Genomic DNA, 27,577 nt, shown 5'->3' on the forward strand with positions numbered 1-27,577 from the left:
CACACAACCCAATCCTTGACGCGAAGCGTCGCAGTATACCACAAAATCATCTGTACCTTCCGGTAGGGCTAAGATTGGCGCGTTGCAAAGCTTTTCTTTCAATACCTGAAACGCTTCTTCCTGTTTGATTCCCCAATCAAACTTCTTGTCTTTCTGCGTGAGGAGCGTCAATGGTTGAGCGATCTTTGAAAAGTTCTCGATGAACCTTCGGTAATAGTCAGCCAAACCCAAGAATTGCCGAATCTCGGTTGGCGTCTTCGGCGTTTCCCAATCCTTGATCGCCTCGATCTTGGTGGGATCCACGTGGATTCCATCTCCATTTACCACGTGCCCAAGGAATTGCACTTCTCATAGCCAAAACTCGCAATTAGAGAACTTGGCGTACAACTGTTCCTTCTTTAGCAGCTCCAGAATGGCTCTCAAATGCTGCTCGTGCTCAGCCTTCGTCTTTGAATAAATCAAAATATCATCGATGAATACAATCACGAACTTATCCAAGTACGGCTTACAAACTCGATTCATCAAATCCATGAACACTGCAGGTGCGTTTGTCAACCCAAACGGCATGACGAGGAACTCGTAGTGTCCATATCGAGTTCTGAAGGCTGTCTTTGGGATACTCTCCTCCTGTATCCTTAACTGATGGTAACCAGATCGAAGATCGATCTTTGAATAGAAGCTTGAACCTTGTAGTTGGTCAAACAGATCATCGATTCTTGGCAGGGGATACCTATTCTTGATCGTCAGCTTGTTCAACTCTCTGTAGTCAATGCACATACGGAAACTACCGTCCTTCTTCTTGACAAACAAAACTGGAGCTCCCCAAGGCGAGAAGCTCGGTCGGATGAATCCCTTGTCTAACAACTCTTGAAGTTGTGCCGACAGTTCCTGCATCTCAGACGGAGCAAGTCTGTATGGTGCCTTAGCCACAGGCGCGGCGCCTGGAACTAAGTCAATGCGGAATTCCACTTGCCTTTGAGGCGGCAATCCAGGAAAATCTTCTGGGAAGACTTCTGGGTATTCCCTCACGACAGGGATGTCTTCGATCTTTGGCTCAGCAGCCTTCTTATCTACAATGTGTGCCAGAAAAGCAACACATCCTTTCTGCAAACACTTTCTTGCCTTCAAGCAGCTAATAATCCTCAACGGCGTCTCACGCTTCTCTCCGTGAACAACAATGGTCTCACCATCTTCGGTCGGGATACGAACGACCTTCTCATGACAAACTATCTCGGCCTTGTTACTCGATAACCAATCCATTCCTACTACCACGTCGAAGTTTCCCAACTGGACTGGTAGTAGATCTAGAGCGAACTCACGCTCTCCCAATTCGATTACGCAGCCTCGAATCACCTCATTAGCTTCTACTAACTTCCCATTCGCCAATTCGATCGAGTACGGAGTATCTAACTTACTAGCGGCTAAACCAAGCATGTTCTTAAATTCTAATGATACGAAGCTATAATCGGCGCCAGTATCAAATAAAACGGATGCATAGCGTTGGTTTACAAGGAACGTACCAGTGACAACATTGGGATCCTGGCGCGCTTCCCTTGCTTCTATGTTGAAAACCCTTCCGCGGCCTTGGTTCAACTCCGGGCAATTCCTTTTGTAATGCCCAAGATCACCACAATTGAAACATCCGGGCCTCTACCCATTTCCACCACCGTTTCCAGCTTGATTGTTCCTCTGATTACGATTCATGGCGGCCGCTTGGTTTGCATTATTGACCCGATTTCCTTCACCTCCATTGTTTCCTTGTGGGCGGTTCCCAGTACCACCACGGTTATTTCTATTCCTAAATCCTCCTTGGCCTCCCCGGCCAGCGCTAGCCCAACAAGAATCCTTTGACTGGCCAGTCTTTCCACAAGCTTCACATACTTTTAGCCCGCAACGACCAGAGTGATGTCGTTGGCATGAGTTGCACTTGGGATGTGTACCCATATATCCCTTACCTTTCCTCCTACTACCAGCTGTATCCTGTGCTGGCATACTCGATTCCCCTTTCTTAACCACCACCCCGGTGCCCTGCTTGAAGTTTGAAAACTTCCGCTTGTTTCCTCCAGATGACTCCACATGAGTCTCCTTCTTCTTTGGCTCCGCTTCATCAAACTTGTTCAAACGAATTGCCTCCTCGGTGAGAGCCACGCTCAAATCAATGGCTTCAGTGATAGTCGCAGGTTTGGAGGAGGTCACCATACTTATGATTTGAGGAGCTAGTCCCCAAATGAAACGTTCAATTCTCTTGAACTCAGGAGTGACCATGTAGGGTACCACATGCGACAAGTCGTGGAACCTCTGAACATATTCTGCTATCTTTGGGCCTTCCATTTTCAGATGCCAGAACTCGGTCTCCAATCTCTGGATTTCAGCGCGGGAACAATACTTCTTGCGCATGAGTTCCTTCAATTCGGTCCATGTCAGCGCATAAGCAGCAGCTTCACTAAGTGTCTGTACTTGCAAGTTCCACCAGGATAGGGCTCCATCCAAAAATAGCCCGGAGATGTAGGTGACTTGCTGATCCAATGCGCATTTGCTCATGCGAAGAACAGATTCTGTTTTCTCAGCCCAGCGGACAAAGGCGACAGCACCTCCTGTGCCATCAAAGTTTACGGGCTTGCAGTCCAAGAATTGTTTGTAAGTGCACCCTGCACATACATTATAACATATGATAGGCATTACCATTCTCGCTAAGGAAATCCATTTAGGTCATGGTATGTCTTAATGACTTAGGGTTACCATGGGGTGGATTGTTGTTGTTGCCAGTGTTGCCAGAGTTGCTTCCACTCATTCCTCCTTGAGAGGCAGCATATTGAGCGATAGCAGCAGCAATGACTTGCTGTAGTTCAGCCTGGGTCGTAGGCATTTGCTGTTGTTGACGTCTTGGCGGCATCTTCTAAAGATGTGTTTACGTCGGTCAGGCCATAGTATAACGTACGTATATAGTAATAGTAATATCACATAACATCTCATGTTATCAATACTTCACAAGTACTAATCACACAACATCCCATGTCACAAATATTATACACACAATATCCCATGTCATAAATATTATACACACAACATCCCATGTCATAAAAATATAAATAAGTAATCAAGCGAATCAAATATGATGAGAATACTGCGATTGCCATATATATCGAGACCACAACGTAAGTGTATCAGTACATCATTGTGTCATACAATCATCAATCAACTAGGGGCTACATCACCCCTGTCCAAAAACTATATCAAGTCAGTGTCAAATACAACAAGTATGTGTCAACAAAAGTCAGGATCATCATGTAGTCTCCAAAAATGCTGTGCAACCAAAAGCAATCACGGTCCTCTCACCAACGTCTACACAAGCAATACTGATGAGCTCTATACAAATGGCGGTGGAGGAGGGGGAAAGTAAGTGTAAAGCAAGCGACGTAACTGGAGCCAGTCCTCCTCCATAGCTCGCTGAGTATGGATGACAGAAGCAACCTGCTGCTCTAGTGTAAAGAGGCGAGCAGCATAATCTGGGGGTAATGATCGACATGGCTGAAGAGGAGAGTGTGTCTGACCATGGCATGAACATGGTGGCAGCTGAGCTCTCTCAAGCTCCTGGAGACGCTGCGTGTGTGACTCGTGCTGATAAACGAAGGACATAAAACGTCCTCTATAGTGTGTCCCACATGAAATGGATGGTAAGGGTCAGTAGGTGGCATGACTGGTGGTGTCGACCAAAGCAAAGGCTCACTGGTGGGGTCAAACGGTGCCACATGAAATGGTGAAGTAGAGGGTGGAACAGATGACATCTGGGGCATAAAGGGGATAGACATCGGTACGTGCCCAAAAGGATGGGCTGAAGAACCCTCTCCAGGCCTCGCTGGAGGTACAAACTGAGGAACCTGAAAAGAAAAATCAACATGTCGTGTAACAGGGATCTGAGGGGGCAAAGGTGGAACATCCTCATCAGCAGGTATCCAACCGTGCTGTGCATGCTCATCCGGTGGATCCATGTGGTCTGCAAACAGTGCGTGCTCAGGCTCAAGTGGAACGGGATCAAATGGGGGAGCAACAACAGGATCAACTGGTGCAATGTGATCAACAGGATGGTCAACTGGTATATCAGCAACAAAAGGTGGATCAACATGATCGACAGCAATGACCTGATCACCCTCTAACAAAGGAACATCCACAGGGAGATCACCAACAGGTGGGTCAGCTAGAACAGGCTCAACAGGGATGCCAGCATGTACGGGGTCATGCTCAAGCATAGGGTCTAGAGCAGCTGCCTGCTCAGGAGCCAAGGCAGGCTCAGGGTCATCAAAAGCCATCTCGAAATCAAACTCGGGATCAATAGGATCAACTGGATCAGCGGGATCCTCCATGGGCTGGTCCATCGGGATAAACTCAATATCATGATCTGGGTCGAATCCCGGAGGAAAGATGGGATCAGAATCCTCTATGTCGTCATGGTCAAACGCAAAGCTCGGAATAGGTGCAGCAGAGGATGCCTGGTCAGGATCCGAGTCGTGTGCAAAGTGCTGTGCGCTCACCTCGTGAGATGGTGCGGATGCCACAGACTCAAAGGAGTCTGGGACCGGTGAATGTGCGGGTGAGTCCTCGGCAGGAGCATCAGCGATCATCAGAAGATCGCCAGCAAGAAGTAGGGCTGCGTCCGGGATCTCATCCTCGATAGGCTCATCCTCAAACAGATCGATATCGCCGTCAGCCTCGGCGTCAAGAAGTAAGTCATATGCTATATAAACGGCTAAAGGTATAGGAGCCGGAATCACTACTAGAGGTAGGTACTCAGCAGGAGGGCCATCTGCAGGCTCATCAGCACCCTCGGGTAGTGCGAAGGGCTGGAAATCGTCATCGTCCGTGCTGGTGTAGTCAGAAGTGTGCACCTCGTGCTCTGAGGATACGAGGTCGTCAGATACTACAGGTATGGGTCCGGTGGTGTCCGAGTCGCCAGTACCAGGCGAGTCCATGAGTCTGTAACATAAACATAAATATGCACAAATAATCAGTCATACAATCAGGTAATCACATAAGTTACCAAGTAAGATATCACATAAACCTCCTAGTCCCACTTGCCTCCCAGCCTCCCAGACTGCTCTTCCTAGTCCCACTAGCCAATTCTCCCAGCCTCCCAGACTGACTCCCTAGTCCCACTAGCCAATTCTCCCAGCTTCCCAGACTGACTCCCTAGTCCCACTAGCCAATTCTCCCAGCCTCCCAGACTGACTCCCTAGTCCCACTAGACAATTCTCCCAGCCTCCCAGACTGACTCCCTAGTCCCACTAGACAACTACCTCGATCTATTAGATCGAGCCTCGGCCTCCCAGACCGAGCCTCAGCCTCCCAGACTGAGCCTAAAAATAATAAATAAAATGTGCTCAACATTTGTTTGTAAAAAGGTTTTGGATCTGGACTTAAGTGGTATGCAGTAAAAATGTTTTCGTGAGAGCCCTAGTGATCATAGTCTAGACTCGAGAAGGAATCCTAGTTCGCTATGATCAGAGCTCTGATACCAAGCTGTCACACCCTGGCTTTGCGGAAGCGTGGTTAATTTGGTGTGACTTCTTAATACCATAGCTTAATCATAACAAAGCTATATGAATTAAAACATGCAAGAATCATCCATTAAGTTTTAAAAACCAAATACAGTATCATTGTTTTAACGGGAAACACCCTAACAACCATAACCTTGTTCAACAAACATTACAACTTAAACATAACATAAACACAGTTTAAGGACTGTGACTTGTCCAGGAAAGAGTCACATTCCCTAAACCCCGGATGACCTTGGAAAACTAGTGCAGCGGGAAAACGTGCCATACCGTGCCAGATCTTTTAATTCCCTGAAATACATGTAAGTTGAAAAATCAACAATAATGTTGAGCGAGTTCATGTGTAAGTGAGTAAATAAGCCTTTGAATTTATCAAAAATCCTGGTATGTAGCAAATAAGGAAAAAGAGATCACCAATGGTTTGCAAGGCCATTGATATGTGTGAAGTGCAAGTAGGAAGACTCAAACCTAGCGGATTTTGCGTTGGGCACAAAGTCACCCCGAGGTCCGTTATGCTGGGCCTGGGGCTGGGCTCGCTACACCCAGATAGATCTACCGCTACTGTCCCTCGGTCCTACAATGAGGATTAATGGCCTCAAGTTGCGCCTACCCACTCACATGATCTAAGTAGTAACCCTCCTTACGCTAACCATACCATGTATAAAGTACTCGTAAATAGTAACATGTATTTCACCCCCGCAGTTTAGAAAACTGAAAACAGTTAAGAGAAAAGGGGGACATGAACTCACAGTCAGTGCGTCTCTACCAAGTACTCCGAATGTCAGCTGTGCGACGACCTACATGTACTAATTCTATTAGACGGATGGCCGTGCCTTAGCTTTATAGTTTAGGTTTTTGGGAAATAGTTAGACAACTATTTCGTGTTTATATTTTGCATGTACTTGGTAGTTAATCTCCTTCCCAAGGATGGGGGATTTAATACATGTGCGTTCAATTTATAATATTAAGTCTCACTTAATATATTTTCATTTCTAATTCCAAATATAAATATTTTTCTCAAAAATATTATATTTCCATTTCACATAATTTTTCCCCAAAATAATATGTTGATAAAATATACGTTCATAATCATTTCCGTATAATGCGTAAGTTACGTTTTAGTAATCGTGTGGTAATAATAATTACCGTTGTAACTTATATGTTTATCGCGAAAGCGTTTGTATTATTTTGGATTCGTCAATGTTTGTAAATATTATTTTTTACTCTAAAAATAATATTTGTGTATTTTCACAAAACAATCATAAACAGTGTTGTGAAAAATATATTTACCAAATATATATTTATCACGTTTAGTTTTGTGAAAATCCCACCTCCGAATATTTGTAAATAAAGTCGTGGCGAAATATATTTTGAAAACATTTCAAAAATAATTCTAACACTTGTAAATAATTCTAAGTGTTAGGTTTTTAGAAAAATTTCGCCAGAGTTTCCCCTGTAACTGGAGGTGGCCACGCTTTCAAGCGTATCATTTTCTTTTACAAAAATCATTTCAACAACTTCTTGATTCAATCAAACAATTTCCGACACATCAAACTAGTCGACAAGTATGTAAATTGCATAATCGCATGAACTTGTAGTTTTTCCGAAAACTGTAGTGTAGATCCCGTTATAATTTGTGGATCTTTGTATAAAATAGTTTAATCTCGTAAAAACCTCATTTTTAGAATAAATCTATCTTTACAACTTCCCGTCATCTTTCACAAAGATTGTTATTTTGTCGAAACTTTTCGTTTCACAAGTGTTTATACACTTGTGGTTTGTAAAAATCATACTTGTTAGTGTGTCATCCGACTTTTAGAAAACATGATTTTCTCGACACTTGGTCCTTTGAAAATACCACTTGCAGATACGTAGATCCGCTAGTTTTAAACACTATTTTACAAGTAAAAATACTTTTACACAAGTTCATGTTTCTCGTGTGGTAGAGTTTCACCTTTTAACCCTTGTACCGTCCGAAACAAGCTTATGTCAAGATCCATGATCTTAACCAAACCGGGTTAAATGGTGATCCGAGCTACCACAACGTAGATCGGGCCTAAATAATCACAACTTTCAAGTACTACAACTTTTACACAACTATTATGCGTTAACCATCAATATTCATGTTTTTAGTAGACTTTAAAGCTTCAAAATGCAAGTTTCCGAGTTTTAACCGTTACAAATCTTATTAACCACCTTAGATTAGTTCGAGAGAGTGTTTTAAGCATTATACCTCTAGCTCGAGGCTAGGGAAGAATCTATGCGAAGAAGTGGTGGATAAAAGCTAGGTAGAGAGGTCCTTCGCCTTCCGTTAGCTCCAAGACTCCTCGTATGCGACCTTTAACACTTGTGTATGCTTGAATCTTGAAAGATGGAAGCCGAAAATGGATGGAGAGTGGAGGGGTGTTTCGGCCGAGAGTATGGAGGCAAGAGAGAGAGAGTTGGTTGTGATGAATTGTGTGTTATGATCTCTTGTGTTTAGGCTCCATACTTATAGACAATGTTAAGGTGATTAACCCATGGACCAAGTGTCTAGTAGATACTAGACATGCTTAATTATAATAATCAACAAATAGGACAAGTGTGTCCCCCTAGTTTGGGCCGATTACAATGGGGGGGGGGGGGTCTTGGTTTGATTCCAACAAGTCTAGTTAGGTATTAGTTTGTTTAACTAGGTTAGATTAGGGGTTAACTCGGTTAGTGGTGTGATGTGTTATAATGCGGGTGTTAGGGTATTCAGGGACCCTAACTGGCTCAGAAAAAGACCAATATTGTTAATGTCAATATTTTTATGTTCCGGGTAAAGTCCGGTTGTTCGGTTGGATAGTAATCCGTTAAAGTGCTTAAGTAAGCCTTTAAGTGTCGTAAATAACATTTTTAGTGACACAACTTATTCCCCAAAGTGTCAGGAATATTTCCTCATGTTTTGGCACTTTATTAGTTAGCCAGAAGCTGATATGTTAATAAAAGTGTTGTGTTTGGTGCTTAGAGTACGTTTTAGGCACATCCAGTCATTATATCTTATTCCTAGAGACGCAGTTCTACAACCCTTGTATCCCTACACTCACTATGGGTGTAGTAAAATATTTCTGGCTCATACAGGCCCTTAGAGGCAGTGTCTGCCTGATGCTGGCTTTATCAGCATGTTCAATAGGTTATCCGTTCTAATGCTACTGTGCTTTTGTGCATCATGTTTGTCACTAAGGTTCAGCATGTAAAATAACGTAGTGACGGTATGTAAAGTATGATGCAGATATGTTCAAGTAATAAAGTCAAGTAGCAGTTCATCAGCAATTTTCAGTTGAGCACAGTAATTAAGCAGCAATTAATTATTAATTAAATCGTACGGATACCTGGTTTAGTGAGGGTTGTCACAATGATTTATTTAGAACGTTTCATAGGAGAAATTACTTATTTGGGCATAGCATGCCTTTTTAAAATTCCATTTATATACAAGTTCACATACCTCACGGGAGAAATCACTCACACTCGGCCGAAGGTGTATTTTTAGTGAATCACTCGAGAGCGGCGTGGAACTTATCCCTAACATAGGCTTGCCAAGCAATCAATCCTCCTCCTTTTTAACTTGTTACCTTTGTAAATATTAAGAGGACTTTTTGGGTAAAGGCTTGGGCTAAAGGTGGGTAGTTGGGTTTGTGGTTAGTAGAAAAGGGCGAAAAGCGTAAAAAGTGTCGGTTTTCGTAAAACATTTTGTTTTAGTGACTTTTTATTCTTAATGAAGTATTTCTTCAAACAAGCTTTTGTTTTAAGAGCTTTGTTTGTTTATTTCTAACTTCATCATTTTTTTTTCAGTCACATGAAAACCGAGCTTGTTACTAAAATAAAGGGTAAAAATAAAAAGGGTTTTGGTGGGTAAAAGGGTTTTAGGGTAAAGAAATGAAAGGTTTAGGCTCAAAGGGGTTAACTAGGGGGAGTTTTTGGGTAGGTGAAAAGAAAAATAAAAATAATGGTTTTGAAAGAAAAAGGGTTAGTCCTAATGCCTCCATCATTTACTTACTTGGTTTAAGTTGGTAAAGACCGGGAATGAATCGTCGTGGCAAGTTCTAGAGTCGTAAGAACCCAGCGGCTATTCACACAAGAAATGAAAAATGAGCATTTAGTCTAAAGATGTGTATTTGTATGCTCAATAAAGGCTCAAAACTCACTTTTTATGGGAATGGGTTTTTCTATGTGATCAAGTATATATAATCGAACTTTAACTAAGCTTGTCATGCCGTTTTATAATTTTCTTATGTTAGTTCTTTTTATCACGACGCTATCAGTTGTAAACTTGCAAAAATATAACCTTATTAATCTTAGAATTCCCAACTTAAACTTTAGACAAGTAAAAAAAATGAATTTTTTTTTTTTTGAAAAAAATTTGGGGTGATTAGCGGTTCCAATAGAGTTTTGTGTAAGGCTTGTTATTTGGACTTGCAAAATTTCAAGATTTTAGCATCCCCCCACACTTAAATTACACATTGTCCTCAATGTGTCCCAAAAATAAATTTTTAGGTTGATTGAATGTGTAACATTGTCACACCCCCAAAATCCACACGCGGAGTATCACCGCTTGGGAGCGTGACTGACCAGGATCAAGCCACCAATCATATAGAACATTGTATAAGGTAAAAGTAATTGCAATATAATTCTAAACAAATCCATATGAAAGGTATTTCCAAAACGTAAGTCAGTTATCAATGTTTAGCGGAAGCGTATATATAAAAATATCCAATGTAAATGTGTATCAAGTATCATATGGGCTTCATATGATGTTCACGATCCAAGTCCACAACGACCACGCCTCCAGTGCAAGCTCCCGGTACCTAACGATCTGCAAGGCATGTAAAAGAAAGGATCAACAAAATAGTTGAGCGAGTTCACAGTAAATAAGTACGTAACAGTAAGTACAGGTTGGCTCTACTGGGCCGATAGTAAGTTATATAGGTGGGGGCTTCCCATGTTATGTGACCACTAGACTATTCGTATTATCCCTGTTCTTCGTCCGAGAACAGTAGCGCGTATGAGGTGTGCGTAGCACGTATCCTTTGTATCGAGGATAGTAATTAGTAATGACCACGTAGGTGTTATCCCAACCTACGGAAGAAGTAAGTAATGCGTACACGTAGGTCTTACGTGCGTATCCTTTGTAACGAGGATAGTAATGGCATATGACCACGTAGGTGTTATCCAACCTACGGAACCACGTAGGTGTTATCCCAACCTACGGAACCGTCCTGACATCCGAGGACTATGATATGTGATAGTCTAGGAAAAGCTTTTGTACGTTATTAGTCAATTGAAACCTTTAACCCATTCCCACGACCCGGGAATCCCATGCCTTAGTAGGAGTGTGAACTCACCTTGGTTTGCTCGGTATGCTAAGTATGCAATCACAATCAAACAGTCACGTCCTATGGTATGCACCTATACACAATCAGTTTGTATTCACGAAGTTGGCACTTAAATATATCACATTAATAACACTAAGTATCACATTGTACGTATACGAGTTCACATAAGTCATGCATAACAGTTGTTAACAGTTAATTCTTCCAGTTAACATTTAACAGAGTTAAATCAGGTTAAATCAGGTTACTGTGCAAAGGTTTTCAAGTTGGCGAATCATAATATTGGCGAAACACACGTTGACGAAACACATTCCGTTTCGTCAACTACCATTGGCGAAACACCCGTCCTGTTTCGTCGACTACACCTTGGCGAAACACACTATCTGTTTCGTCAAGTCAGTTTCGTCACTCGGTGATTCGCCGATCTGATTGCTTCGTCCCAGCTCGACCACCCCAAAATAATTCTAAACAACACAACTTGGCAAACACGTGGTATTGGGCCGTATAATCAGCCAATGGTCGTGGACCGTCCATCCCACCAATCGGAGATTGGCATCTCCTCTGACAAGGGATTCTTTGATCACCCACTTTTATAAATAGGTTTCCCTGCATTAATTAGCCGACCCCCCCACAGCCAATGGCTCCTGTTTGACCGCCCACCCCCACTACACGGAAACTAACACCTCTTTGACAAAACTGGATTTCTTGAACATCACATATTCCTAGGATCGATGTTGCTGAACTGATTATTTATTTTGTAGTTTTCAAGGCCACCGAATAATAGTTCATGATGACACCCACTACCCTTTTATAACAATTTAAATCAATACTGCCATCAATGTAAATTATTAACTGATTGGACCAAAATACGTAACCATATGTTTTATCACTTTATTAACAACATCATCATACAATCGGTAGTTCATCATTCCCAACCCTGTCCATCGATTTGACCCACTATTACGATTTCAATAAACAAACAATTAACAAATACCGTGATAGAAGACATGCAAGCATAGTATTCACGTAATTGTTTTAATAATTCATACTAACCACGATGAACAAGAAAAACAATTCTGATCGTACTTCGGGATTCGCCAAGTCACCAGGTTGCCGCCGCTAGATGAGAAGTCCTAGGGTTTGAGAGTTTTCGGTAACCGCCCTCAAGTACACCACCTAACTAATATAACTACGCATAGGGGTTTGGGCCTATACTGGGCTTTCGCGAATCTGGGCCGCTCGGCGTTTCGTCGAGTAGGCTGAATGGCGAATGATAACACTGTTTCGTCTAGTTTGTTAGATGATGAAACACATCTCGATTCGTCGAGCATTACGCGATTTAAGTGTTCTATAAAAATTCTAACATTATATTTTACAACAGCAAGTAATCACATATATGTATAATTGACAATACGTTTCATTAAAACAAAGCGCGTACAATTTCAAATCCAACGAGTCAAGCAACTAAGCAGTCAAAGTCAACGCACAATAAATGTGAAAGTGGAAGTCAGAAACTCGAGTTGTCACATTATCCCCAACTTGAAAGAAATTTCGTCCCGAAATTTGGTACGCACTCACTGAGGGAATTGGATAAGTTGTATCGTTCGTTCACTGGTTTTCCTGGGGTGTCACATCCTCCCCCCGTTGATCTGGAATTTCGTCCCGAAATTCCGAAGTAGTAGCTTCGGCCTCAGTAGTGGTTGTATTGGTTTCGAATAACTGGGGGTACTTTTCTTTCATCTGGTCTTCGCGTTCCCAGGTATACTTTGGAGCACGCTGGGAGTTCCAACGAACTCGAACAAGAGGGATTCTCTTGTGTTTGAGGACCTTAACATCCCGGTCCGTGATTTCAACTGGTTCCTCGACGAACTGCAACCGCTCGTCGATAGTGAGCTCCTTAAAAGGAACTATAAGGGTCTCATCTGATAGGCATTTCTTCAGATTCGACACGTGAAATACATTGTGAACTGCACCGAGTTCAGCTGGTAGGTTCAGTCTGTAGGCTACTTTGCCAATCTTTTCTAAGATTTCGAATGGTCCGACGTACCGCGGATTTAGTTTGCCCCGTTTCCCAAAAACGTACCACACCCTTCCAGGGTGAAACTTTCAACAATACTCGGTCCCCGACCTGAAATTCCAAAGGCTTTCTACGCTTGTCCGCGTAGGCTTACTGACGGTCGCGTGCTGCCGCCATGCGTTGTCGTATTTGTGCAATCTTTTCTGTGGCGTCCACTACAAACTCTGGACCCGTAATCTGACTATCCCCCACCTCTGCCCAACAGAGAGGTGACCGGCATTTACGCCCGTACAATGCCTCGAATGGAGTGGCTTGAATGCTGGTGTGATAACTATCATTATACGAGAACCCCACCAAAGGGAGATGCTTTTCCCAGCCGTTGCCGAAATCGATAACGCATGCTCTAAGCATGTCTTCAAGTGTTTGAATCGTACGCTTAGACTGTCCATCCGTCTGAGGATGATATGCTGTGCTCATGTCTAACCTTGAGCCGAAAGATTTATGCATCGCTTGCCATAGTTCTGACGTGAATCGTGCGTCGCGATCCAAAATAATGGATGTGGGCACTCCGTGCCTCGAAACAATTTCCTTGAGGTAAACGTCTGCGAGAGTGGAGAACTTATCTGTTTCCTTAATCGGTAGGAAGTGTGCAGACTTGGTGAGTCGATCAACTATGACCCATATGGTGTCGTTTCCCCGCTGGGATCTAGGTAAGCCTGTAACGAAGTCCATGGAAATTTCTTCCCATTTCCACTGTGGTATCCTGGGCTGCTGAAGTAGGCCAGCTGGTTTCTGATTTTTCAACCTTGACTCTCACACAGGTTAAGCATTTTCCAACGTACGTAGCGATGTGGGCCTTCATACTAGGCCACCAAGAAGTAGTGCTGATGTCGTGGTACCTTCTATCCGACCCTGGATGTACCGAGTAGCGAGACTTGTGAGCTTCATCCCTCACAAGTTCGCGTAGACCGTCGTAAAGTGGGACCCAAATACGCCCCATCACATAGTAGGCGCCGTCTGCCTTCTGTCCTAATCGTTGTCGTGAGCCGCGTAAGGCTTCAGCCTTGACGTTTTCGGGTTTCAGTGCTTCTAGCTGAGCAGCTCGTATCTGTGCAGGAAGTCTGAACTGAATAGTAAGCTGTAGCGCTCGCACGCGCTTAGGTAGAGTGTCTTTCCGACTGAGGGCATCAGCCACAACATTGGCCTTGCCTGGATGATACTTGATGGCGCATTCATAGTTGTTTAGAAGTTCAACCCATCTCCGTTGACGCATGTTCAAATCCTTTTGCTTAAGAATATGCTCGAGACTCCTGTGATCGGTGTAAATCGTGCACCTGGTACCGTACAGGTAGTGTCGCCATATCTTAAGCCCGAAAACAATAGCTCCAAGCTCTAAATCGTGCGTCGCGTAGTTCCGTTCATGAATCTTTTAGTTGTCGAGAGCGTAAGCAATAATCTTATCCCGTTGTGTTAATACACCATCGAGACCCTGTATGGATGCATCACCATAAGCCACGAAGTCATCTGTGCCCTCCGGCAGTGAGAGAATAGGTGTGCTGCAAAGCCTATCCTTAAGGTACTGAAAGGCGGTCTCTTGGGAATCTCCCTAACGGTAGGTGACACCTTCCTGTGTCAGCATAGCCAGTGGCTGCGCGATCTTGGGGAAGTCCTTGATAAATCACCTGTAGTAACCTGCCAAACCCAAGAATTGGCGTATCTCTGTTGGTGTACGCGGTGCTGGTCTGTTCCTGATCGAATCTATCTTGGATGGATCGACATGAATCGCATCCCTGTTCACTACATGGCCTAAGGAGTGGACTTCACGTATCCAGAAGTCGCATTTGGAAAACTTGGCGTACGTTTGCTCCTTCCGAAAAGTTCCAAGATAAGACGTAAGTGCTGCTCGTGTTCTTCCTGACTCTTGGAGTAGATCAGAATGTCGTCGATGGAGACAAGGACAATTCGTCCAGGTAGAGTTTGCACACCCTGTTCATAAGGTCCATAAATACGGCAGGTGCGCTCAATAATATCAAACCATTCATCATATCAAACATAAAGTTTAGTAGTTAAAATAATTCATAAAACCCAACATGATTAATGTTCAAACCAAACTTTGTTTGAGTAGCGTAAACATAATAATGAAAACCCAAAACAAGTTATAAGTTCAATTAGCGTTCATTGCGTCTCCTCCTCCTAACACGAAAACTCGACCTCTTGCCTCGTTGCCATTGTTGTTGTTGTTTCCCCCGTTGTTGTTGTTGTTGTTCCCGTTGCCCTGATTGTTGTTGTTGTTGTTCTGGTTCCTGTTTAGCTGTGGGCAGTGTCTCTTGATGTGACCTTCAGCACCACAATTATAGCACCCCTTGTTGCCCTGTTGCTGATTCTGCTGAGCGTGTGGCTGCTGCTGATTCTGGTTCTGGTTCGCAGGACGAGGGCTCCTGCAGTCTTTGGCCTCGTGACCCATCTTGAGGCATCTTTGACAACGACCTCTGTTACACTGGCCGTTGTGGTGCTTGTTGCAGTTGTTACATTTCGGAAGATTTCCCCGATATCCTCCCTGTTTGTGACTGCCCGAGAAGTGCTGACTGGGGCTTTGATAACCTTCCGTCTTTCGTTGCTGAGCCTGGGACTGGACTGACGCTGATGCTTTGCTTGAATCCCCCTCCCACTTTCGCTTATTGTCACTGGGAGTAGCAGTAGTAGCAGACGTAGTAGCAGTAGTAGCAGCGCTGATGCGTTTAGGCAGGCGATTCTGATCCACTGCCTGATCGGTGATGCGATGAGCGAGGCGTTGGATCTCTTGGATGTTTTCGAGGTTAGCCGACGTAACGTGGCTCTGAATTTCTGGCGCCAATCCCTTGAGATACAACTCAATGCGCTTGTATGGAGGGTCCACCATAGTAGGACACAGAACGGCCAGCTCGTTCGACCGTTTAGTATAAGCTTCGATCTCTGACCCAACCATTTTCAGATTATATAGCTCGTCTTCCAGCTTGTGAATATCTTCACGCGTACAATACTCACGCTTGATGAGTTCCTTAAAATCGTTCCATGGGGTGGCGTTAGCAGCTGCCAACCCAAGAATCTGCACCTGCGCGTTCCACCAGGTTAGCGCGATTCCTTCCAAGGTGCCAGTAGCAAACTTGACCTTGCGAGCCTCAGGGCACTCGCACATCTCGAATACTGATTCTAGCTTCTCGAACCAGTGGAGGAGTCCAACCGCTCCTTCTGTGCCGCTGAAAGAGTTAGGACGACAATCCATGAAGTTCTTGAAGGTGCACCCAGGCTGCTGCTGAGCGGGTTGACCTATTGTGTACGAATAGGGCAAAGTTAAGTACGAGAATTAATGTAGGATCTAAAGATCCTAGTGTCTATACTGCAGGGTATACTACCTGCTTGGGCGGCTGCAACTGCCGCAGCAATGAGAGCCTCTAGCTGGGCTTGAGTCATGTTAATTCGTGCGGCCATTGATCTTCACATCAAAGGCAACATAAGTGAGAAAGGTTCGCGAATAGTGCGATGACAGAAGAGTGTAAGCACATAAGTATTCTCATGCAATGACAAGTTGTGAGCAAGGTAATGTAAGCATACTACGAGCAAAGTTCTATGCAAATTCTAGCATGTAGGCAATAAACATAAACCTTATTACCTAGGATGTTGAGTCTTGCACGTGGAGCGAAGCGTCGTTGTGGATCGTTGAGAGCACTGTTCTGGTTATACTCTGGTTTTAATAAAAACGTTTTCCCATATTAAAACCTAGTTCTCTATAACCAATGGCTCTGATACCAATCTGTCACACCCCCAAAATCCACACGCGGAGTATCACCGCTTGGGAGCGTGACTGACCAGGATCAAGCCACCAATCATATAGAACATTGTATAAGGTAAAAGTAATTGCAATATAATTCTAAACAAATCCATATGAAAGGTATTTCCAAAATGTAAGTCAGTTATCAATGTTTAGCGGAAGCGTATATATAAAAATATCCAATGTAAATGTGTATCAAGTATCATATGGGCTTCATATGATGTTCACGATCCAAGTCCACAACGACCACGCCTCCAGTGCAAGCTCCCGGTACCTAACGATCTGCAAGGCATGTAAAAGAAAGGATCAACAAAATAGTTGAGCGAGTTCACAGTAAATAAGTACGTAACAGTAAGTACAGGTTGGCTCTACTGGGCCGATAGTAAGTTATATAGGTGGGGGCTTCCCATGTTATGTGACCACTAGACTATTCGTATTATCCCTGTTCTTCGTCCGAGAACAGTAGCGCGTATGAGGTGTGCGTAGCACGTATCCTTTGTATCGAGGATAGTAATTAGTAATGACCACGTAGGTGTTATCCCAACCTACGGAAGAAGTAAGTAATGCGTACACGTAGGTCTTACGTGCGTATCCTTTGTAACGAGGATAGTAATGGCATATGACCACGTAGGTGTTATCCAACCTATGGAACCACGTAGGTGTTATCCCAACCTACGGAACCGTCCTGACATCCGAGGACTATGATATGTGATAGTCTAGGAAAAGCTTTTGTACGTTATTAGTCAATTGAAACCTTTAACCCATTCCCACGACCCGGGAATCCCATGCCTTAGTAGGAGTGTGAACTCACCTTGGTTTGCTCGGTATGCTAAGTATGCAATCACAATCAAACAGTCACGTCCTATGGTATGCACCTATACACAATCAGTTTGTATTCACGAAGTTGGCACTTAAATATATCACATTAATAACACTAAGTATCACATTGTACGTATACGAGTTCACATAAGTCATGCATAACAGTTGTTAACAGTTAATTCTTCCAGTTAACATTTAACAGAGTTAAATCAGGTTAAATCAGGTTACTGTGCAAAGGTTTTCAAGTTGGCGAATCATAATATTGGCGAAACACACGTTGACGAAACACATTCCGTTTCGTCAACTACCATTGGCGAAACACCCGTCCTGTTTCGTCGACTACACCTTGGCGAAACACACTATCTGTTTCGTCAAGTCAGTTTCGTCACTCGGTGATTCGCCGATCTGATTGCTTCGTCCCAGCTCGACCACCCCAAAATAATTCTAAACAACACAACTTGGCAAACACGTGGTATTGGGCCGTATAATCAGCCAATGGTCGTGGACCGTCCATCCCACCAATCGGAGATTGGCATCTCCTCTGACAAGGGATTCTTTGATCACCCACTTTTATAAATAGGTTTCCCTGCATTAATTAGCCGACCCCCCCACAGCCAATGGCTCCTGTTTGACCGCCCACCCCCACTACACGGAAACTAACACCTCTTTGACAAAACTGGATTTCTTGAACATCACATATTCCTAGGATCGATGTTGCTGAACTGATTATTTATTTTGTAGTTTTCAAGGCCACCGAATAATAGTTCATGATGACACCCACTACCCTTTTATAACAATTTAAATCAATACTGCCATCAATGTAAATTATTAACTGATTGGACCAAAATACGTAACCATATGTTTTATCACTTTATTAACAACATCATCATACAATCGGTAGTTCATCATTCCCAACCCTGTCCATCGATTTGACCCACTATTACGATTTCAATAAACAAACAATTAACAAATACCGTGATAGAAGACATGCAAGCATAGTATTCACGTAATTGTTTTAATAATTTATACTAACCACGATGAACAAGAAAAACAATTCTGATCGTACTTCGGGATTCGCCAAGTCACCAGGTTGCCGCCGCTAGATGAGAAGTCCTAGGGTTTGAGAGTTTTCGGTAACCGCCCTCAAGTACACCACCTAACTAATATAACTACGCATAGGGGTTTGGGCCTATACTGGGCTTTCGCGAATCTGGGCCGCTCGGCGTTTCGTCGAGTAGGCTGAATGGCGAATGATAACACTGTTTCGTCTAGTTTGTTAGATGATGAAACACATCTCGATTCGTCGAGCATTACGCGATTTAAGTGTTCTATAAAAATTCTAACATTATATTTTACAACAGCAAGTAATCACATATATGTATAATTGACAATACGTTTCATTAAAACAAAGCGCGTACAATTTCAAATCCAACGAGTCAAGCAACTAAGCAGTCAAAGTCAACGCACAATAAATGTGAAAGTGGAAGTCAGAAACTCGAGTTGTCACAAACATGGTGTTTAAAAGCAAAAATTTATGTTACTGGCACTCTGGACACGGCCTCGTGGGGACCGGGCACGACCCCGTGTTCAAGTGCCAGTAACGATAATTAAGAAAAAGAAACAGAAGCCTGGACACGGGGGCGTGTCTGTTGAACACGGCCCGTGTCCAGTTACCTGAACTAGGCATTTTCTTGCAGGGGGTTCAGCACGGGGCCGTGTTGGCTGGGCACGGCCCGTGTTGAACCTACTGTAACGGAGAAATCGTCGACGTGTGGCCTTGTTCTTGTGCATGGGGCCATGTTTCTCATTTCCCTTATCATCCTTTACCACCATGAGTGTGTTTTATTTCTGCAAATTAAAACTAAAAGATTAAACTAAGCTAAGGATAGTTCCGCGGAATGCCCCGTGGTGCGCCACGTTTATAAGGGTCCTTGGCTAGACCCAAAGTTAGGTTATATATTTTCTGAGTGGGATGTTTTGCATCCCATGTTGCACCGTCGGAGAGCAGCATCCAAACTCGAATCAATAACCTTCATGTAGTTGACCGGGTCATCGTCCTCTATTCTCTTCCCAACCCCGAACTTTACTTCATCATCTCCGTACCTTAAGGTGAGCGTTCCGTTATTCATGTCTACCACTGCTTGTGCGGTGGCTAGAAATGGTCTCCTTAGTATGAGGGGGACTTCGGTGTCTTCTTCCATGTCAGTATACAAAGTCGGCCGGGTAGATAAATTTGTTTACCTTTACTAGGACATTTTAGATGACACCTTGTGGGAATTTGATGGATCGATCAGCAAGTTGTATGCTTATTTTTGTAGGACTCGTTGTTCCTAGGCCGAGTCTTTTGAACATTGATGAGGGCATGAGGTTAATGCTAGCCCCAAGGTCGGCTAGTGCATTACGAACGGGGGAGTCCCCGATCGAGCAAGGAATTGTGAAGCTTCCGGGATTGATTTTCTTTTGGGGGAGTTTTACGAGGGCAGAGCATTCTTCGCCTAAGTTAACTAATTGCAACGTTTCAGTTTTCCTTTTATGAGTGAGGAAATCCCTCATGAACTTAGAATATTTAGGCATTTGGGTTAGGACATCAATAAAAGGAATGTTGACATGCAATTGTTTTAGTAGACTTTCGAATTTTGCGAATTGCTCATTGGTCTTTTGACGAATTAACCTACCGGGGTACGGAACTCGAGGAGCTTTGGTAGGTTCTGATGATGGAGGGGAGTCCTTTTCTTGCAGAGGCGGTGGTATAGTCTCCTCTGTCGGCGGTGGCGCTTCTGCAGGCCCCACGGTGCGGTTTCGTAACGTGATGAGATGGACTTGCGCTTTTGGGTTTGTTTCGGTATTGCTTGGTAATGCGCCTGGCGGTCTCTCGGAAAAATTTTGGGCTAGTTGACTTAATTGTTTTTCTATGTTTTGAATACTAGCTTGTTGATTTCTAAAATTTGATTCTAATTGTAGAAACCTTTCCGAGTTTTTCTTTTCAGTGTCGGAGATGAGGCGAGATACAGTATCTTCAAGCCTTTCTCGTCCACCTTGTTGTTGAGTGAAATTTTGTGACTTATTTCTTGGTTGTTGAAAGTTTGTTCGTTGGTTTTGTTGGTTACTACTATTGCCGGGTTCTCTCCAACCAAGGTCAGGATGATTCCGCCATCCTTGGTTGTAAGTGCCCGTTGGAGGACCTGACGGCCTAGGTCTATTGTCAATGTAGCTTACCGACTCTTGTTGATCGTCCGTTTCTTTCATACAACTCCAATTTTCATGTGGCCCACCACACCCTTCACAAGCCATAACCGAGACCGTTTTTTCATTTCCAACTTTTTTATTTTTGAAGAAAGGGCCTCGATTTGGGCTTGTAAAGAAGTGTTTTCATCAACCTTATGGGCGCCCGGGGCAATAGATCTATTGCCTCGGGAAGTGTGCCACTGGAAATTGGTTTGAGCAATTTCCTCAATTTGGTTATATATTTCATGCGGGCGGCGATTACCTAAAAGTCCCCCGGAGCTAGAGTCAAGTGTCTGCCTTGTGTGTGGCAACAACCCATTATAGAAAGTGGATACTTGTTGCCATATCACAAGGCCGTGAAGTGGACACTTTCGCAATAGCTCCTTGAACCTTTCCCAAGTTTCATATAAAGATTCCCCGTCCTCTTGTGAATATGTATTAATTTCAGTCATTAATTTAGCCATTTTAGCGGGAGGGAAATACTTATATAGAAATTTTTGGGCTAGTTCATCCCAGGTGTTTACCGATCCAGCTGGGAGGGCGTTAAGCCAAGCTTTTACTCGGTCTTTTAGTGAGAAAGGAAACATTCGAAGGCGGATGGCGTCATTTGATGATCCATTGATCCGAAAGGTATCACATATTTCTAAGAAATTAGTAATATGTAGATGGGGATCCTCGTCCGCAAGCCCATGGAAGGTTGCGGAGTTTTGGAGCATTTGTATCAAATGCGGCCGAAGTTCGAAGTTATTGGCTTCAACATTCGGTGCATTGATAGCGGCGCCGAGGTTACCTACGGTGGGTCGTAGATAATCCATGAGAGTACATTGATCCGCCATTGGAAGTGGATTTCCCGAAACCTTCTCTTGGTTTTTGGCTTTTAGACTTTTTCTGAGAAAGCGTTCGGGTTCTTCTAGAGGTTCTTTTATGTCCTTATTAGAACTGGAGCTCATACACTACGTAGGGGTGGCGTCTGGTTCCAAGTCCTGCAATAAAAACAAAAAAGAATGCTGGTCAGAAGGTTCACCACGGCCCCGTGCTCAGTGAACACGGCCCGTGGTCAGAGTTACAGTGATTGTTTTCCACATCCCAGTTACTGGAGAGTTGGACACGGCCCCGTGTTGCACTGACACGACCCCGTGGTCAGCCTTCTGTAACTTGGAAAACTAAAAACTGCCAGTAACAACGCTGGGCACGGCCCGTGTCCGACCAGGCACGGCCCGTGCTGAGCTCTGCAGAAGCTGAAAACTAAGAAAATCCTAAAAAATTAAAAAGAAAAATAAAAATATGATTAGGCCGTTGATTCCTAACTTTCTTAAAATCCTTGTGTCCCCGGCAGCGGCGCCAAAAACTTGATGTGCGTTAGGTGTAATATAATTTAGATGTATATTTAAGCCCTTTTTACACTTTTAGCCAAGTTTTAAATTTATAAAACACGATATTTACTAACACTAAACACACATATGGGCAAGTGCACCCATCGTTGACGTAGTATAGTGTTGGTAAGATACCGAGGTCGTCCAAGGACACAAGAGCTTTTAGTACCGGTTTATCCTCAACGTCTAACCAAATCAAAATGTTAGAAAAGATTTTTAAACTAAGAAAATAAAAACTAACTAAATGCTGAAAATAAAATAAAAATAAAAACAGATAGACACGATGAATCACTTGGATCCGACTCGTGTATTAGTATAACCTTTGATTATTTTCGCACTTTTGCACTTGTTTAAGAGATTATCTTAGTTATTGTAGTAGGCCCCTCTTTTGAAGGCGACTTAACCCTCAACCCAGTAGTTTGAGTCAGCAAGGATACAATCCTAAAGGGTCAGATTATTGAAAGATAATGAATTAAGTTATTAATGCAAATTATGGTAGGCCCCTCTTTTGGAGGTGATGTTACCCTCGACTAAGTAGTCTGAGTCAGCAGGGATACAGTCCTAAATAGCCGGGTTATAGTATTAATAGTAGTTAACTTATGAGGGGGTCAAAGAGTTTGGATCCCCGCCATCCAATACCTATGGGCATTGAAGGAGATCCTACTAAATTTGACCCAGGTCCCTTGCAGGACCTCTAAACGCTGAAGAAGGGCAAGACCCTTACCAAACCGTTCCCTTAACCCCCGACCAAGTAGCCAACATACCTCTATATAGACCGTGGAGATATGAATGGTGAAAATCTTTTATTTTATATAGACAGTAAAATAATGCCAAGACACCACGGACAAACGATAAGGAAAGATCACCTTCAACATAAGCAACTAGTTATTAAAGTCATTAATACAAAACCAAATAAAAAGTGCAAAAGATTGAAAATAAAAAGTATTATACTAAACATTTGTCTTCAGCAAGTGATGTAAGAGACTTAGGCAAACATGGCCTTGATTGTCAAGAACTCTTACGATCAATCTTGGATCTCGAGACGACTCACACACTCTATGATGGACAATGGATGATGGTGGTGGATGATGGTGTTGTGATGGTGGTGGGTGGTGGATGAAGTGTGAGAGAGGTGGTGTGCCAAGGGATGAGTTGCAATGAAACCAAGCACTCCTATTTATAGGCTGAATAGAAGGCTGGACACGGCTCCGTGCCTGTCTGACACTCTCTCTCTTCATTAATTGTAACTCGCAATTACAATTAATGCGCCTGCTGTACTTTCGCCAGGCCCCCCGTGTTCACTGGGCACGGCCCCGTGGTGGGCAATAGAAGCTTCTATAGGTTTGTCTTTTCTGCTGCTTCTTAGGCACGGCCCCGTGCTGGCTGAGCACGGGGCGTGTTCAGTCTCCTGCCTTCTCTATTTTGCTTGGGAGGATGCTGTTGAGGGGTCGGGCAATCCACTTATGTTCCTTTTTTTGTATTTATGTTAGATTTAGCTGTCTTTTTGCTTCTTTTGTGAATTTGAGCTCATTTAATCCTGAAAATACAAAAGGAAGACAAAAACACTCTTTTTCCAACATTAGTACTTAAAAAGGGTTAGTTTTATGCCTCATTTGATGTAATTTATATGTTGCATTTTACACACATCACTCGCGTGTCACGCCAGGGTCTGCCTTACCTGGCGCGTGGCGCGACGGAGAGGGTTTTCCAGCCAGAACTGGCAGCTGGCATGCATGCAAACCTGAAATCTGATTTTTGATTCTCTGCAACCTGTAAACGAATTCAGCTGCATGTTGAAGGTTTTTAAAAACCATTTGGACACTTGTGAGCATCATAAAACATCTGGGACACTTGGATTCATCTCAATCTATCCTAATTCTCTATATAAAGGCCCTCTTACTTCACTTGTTATTTGCTCACTTCAAAGAAATTCTCAAAGCAGCTCTCTAGCTGAATTCTCTGGAGCATCCTGGTCTATAAGGAAGCTCTCTTAAGTTCAAATTTTCGTGCTAAGGACCCTTGTAAGTGTTCTTGGCTCATATAGTTTAGTTTTTGTATGTCTAAGGACTGAAAGTCAAAGATAGCGTAATTCTGCTTTGACTTATAGTTTATTTATAAACGGTCCAGCCATGATTCTAAACGAATGTGGCTATGTGTTGGTAATTATGTAGCTGTTAAACCCTCAAAAGGGCACCTCCTAATTGTCACATTTACTTAGTCAATTGTCGGGTCAAAGTAATGAACAGAAAAGTCAAACGAATCTGTTTTTAAATAAAATTCATATCTGATAATGTAGAAGCTATAAATTACGTTTTATCACTTTAATAACTTGATAAATATTATAAGAACATGTTTAGACATGTTCAACCCGACAATTCTGAGTTTAGGCTCGGTTCGCAACCGAAAGTTGCAAAAGTTGACTTTTGCTTTGACTTTCAGTTCTGACCCGAATTAGCTTAGTTTAGTTATGCCTTAGGGTTCCTTTGTGACCATATTATATGTTAGTATAACCTTCTGAGGTTATACTACATGGTCCCTTAGAAATCAGAGTTCATTTGCATGTTTCCGTTATTTGCTTAAAAATTGACTACTATGCCCTTATGTTATAAAAACGAGATTTTTGAAAATATGAATATACAAGTACCTTTGTTACTAATATATAAGCATGTCAAATAAATTTGACATCATTTTCTGATCTCAAACTAAAAATATGCAAGATATCGTAAAATGAAACTTTTTATTAATTAAACTACGCTTTTAGCATAAATCATGTTTAAACTCAAATTTTGACACCAAACTCATTACCTACTGTTTTGATATTATTTTAGGGATTTTTGGAATTTTCGGTCAGATTATAAACTGACCAAATCATTGAGTTCTCGTATAATTCGATAAATGACGATAATACCCTTTTTGTTAATAAAATGAGATTTACATATGATTAACATGCCAAACCTTTTCCTACTGATGTTATATGTTAAATAAAATAACTTAAACATTAAAGACTGATCAAAATCTCAGGATTTCATAAACATCTCAAATATCGTCAATTACCGACTTTTACGATAATTAGGTGCATAGTATGGTTTAAAACCATATTTAACACCTAAGACTTGTTACCTACTGATTTTATAAATAAATTTGAATACTTTAACAGTAAGTATAAGTCTTGAACCCAGACTTCCAATTTTGTCCTTAAAAACATATGTGAAATGACCAAAATGCCCCTACGGTGCATAGTTTGGCCATAAATGGTAAACCCCACATATGTATGATATCTTACGGATGTGCATGATAAAATAAATATTTTTACTGAATGTTTTAGACCAGAACCTTAGTTTACTATTAAACCTCTTTTATAAACTTTAAAATGACCAAAATACCCTTGCGGGACTTAAATTGGTTTTAAAATCTTTTTGGGCATAATTGTTGATATCCTACTGATATTGTAACATAATTAAAGCACAATAACATATGGAACTTGTACATGATTCATCCGGCTACCCGTTATGCATATACGCGTTCGGTACGGTTTATGTAACTAGTTTGCATAAATTAGCCGAGACGGGTCAAACCTTATCATTTTTACTTCAAAATCCAGAATGTATTTAGTTTACCCATTTTATACAAGTCTTCATACTTGTCGGGTCCAAATCACATTCCAATCCGGTCATCGCTTAATCTCGCGTTTCGTACCGTAAACCTTTCTTAAAAACTAATCGGTCTAAGTGACAAGTTAAATAAGACTCGTTAGGAATCTAATAGGTTAATATAATCTTCGTTCCAGATTAGAAGCCCAGTAGAAGTTACTTGCACTTGTCTAAGTAGGATATACGGCTGAGCATACAAAACTTGCATTTTTAAGCTCAAGTAAATACTTTTAACTTATTTTCCCTTATACGGGCTTGGGATACGGTAAATTATTACCGCTTGGTCGGGTGTAGAAACCTTTTAATCGGAAATGGTTAAATTGGATAATCCCGTTTTAATCAGTATTGCTTGATAACAAATAACATTGGGGTTAACGACCGTGTCCTGGATATCATTGGCTCATTTAAAAAGCGTAAATGGCCACGACTTAAGCACGGGGTGTAGGCATACACCTGTCCGTTGTGTATGTAAAAGATATACTCATTTGCTGGGGTGACCAACCGTGAGTTTATATTTGTGGTGTGTTGTTTAATCTTGTTCGGTTTATTTATACCGGCCCTAAATGTTGGACAAATATGTAAATGTGATACAATATTGTTATTAATATAATTGTCCCAAGTTATAAAAACATTTGTGCCTTGTGCATTTAAATCAATTTTCATAAATGCTTTCAAAAGAGTCGGTTAATTGTATTTATCAGTGTAAACTGATGTATTTTTCAAAAAAGGTTAAGTGGCAGGTACTTTCCATATTTGGCTGGGAGCTTCGGGCATAGATAGTGAATCTTGCAAGTTCATATGCCTTAAATCTGTTGGACAAGTTTTTATATTTTATTTTAGATTTGCCTGTCGATCCTCATACAACCGTCTGTATAATATTTGTTTCATACTTTATATTACGGTTTGTAATAGTATTTTCCTCCAAGACTTCCGCTGTGCAATAATGTCACACCCTGACTTTTGCGGAAGCGTGATTATGGTGTGACTTCTTAATACCATTGCATACAATCATAACAACACTATATGATTAAACCATTAGATGTTCATCCATAAATTAAGTTTGAAAACATCACAACATAAATTGTCTGAAACGTAGACTCCAAATTTAAATTACAAACCTTAACATGTTTTAAAGAGTTCACGAAGACTCGACAAAAGATCTTAAAGAAAACCGAGTTTAGAACCATGTATCTCGTCCAGGATTAAGATACATCTCCTAAACCCTAATGACTTTGGATGACATCTTTTTATTCATAACACAGCTTGAACATGCAAACACTCGCTAGATCCACTTAATTTCCTGAAATACATGCAATTTGAAAACATCAACAAAAGTTGAGCGAGTTCATGTGTTTGTGTATATGTATGTATAAAACCTTTGTAACAGTGTATGTATGTATGTTTGTAAATCCCGGTATGAAAGCAAACAAGGAAACATATCATCAATGGTTTGCAAGGCCACTGGTATATGTGACGGCGTAGGAAGGCTCAAACCTAGCAAATTTGTACCGGGCCTCCGGCTGTAAGACATAGTCACCTCATGGGCCACCCTGGTCATCATGGGTGTGGGCTCGCTACACCCAAATAGATCTATCACTCATGCCCCTCGGTCCTTATACGAGGATTAATGGTCTTAAGTGTGCGCCTACCCATTCACATGATCAACTGTACTTTCCTAGGCTAACCATACCAATTGTAATTGTATATAATCGTTTTGTAACATGTATTTCACCCCCAAAGTTAATAAACAAAACAGTTTAAAGAAAAGGGGGACATGCACTCACT

Source organism: Helianthus annuus, chromosome 11, assembly GCF_002127325.2.
Source record: "Helianthus annuus cultivar XRQ/B chromosome 11, HanXRQr2.0-SUNRISE, whole genome shotgun sequence".
Classification (NCBI taxonomy): Eukaryota; Viridiplantae; Streptophyta; class Magnoliopsida; order Asterales; family Asteraceae; genus Helianthus; species Helianthus annuus.